This window comes from Arachis duranensis, chromosome 9 (genome assembly GCF_000817695.3).
Source record: "Arachis duranensis cultivar V14167 chromosome 9, aradu.V14167.gnm2.J7QH, whole genome shotgun sequence".
NCBI lineage: Eukaryota > Viridiplantae > Streptophyta > Magnoliopsida > Fabales > Fabaceae > Arachis > Arachis duranensis.
This window is the reverse complement of record NC_029780.3, coordinates 95410327-95410544: the sequence shown is the minus strand read 5'-3', so window position 1 is coordinate 95410544 and position 218 is coordinate 95410327.

Sequence of the window (218 nt, the reverse complement as noted above, 5' to 3'; positions counted from 1 at the left end):
CCTCAGAGGAAGGGAGTTCTTGAAATTGATGCTCTGACTGCCATATTGGCTCAGAACAAAGTGTTGACTCAATAGGTCAACATGATCTCTCAAAATCTGAATGGATGGTAACATGCATCCAACAGTACTAAAGAGGCAGCTTCTGAAGAAGCCTATGATCCTGAGAACCCTGCCATGGCAGAGGTTAATTACATGAGTGAACCTTATGGAAACACCTA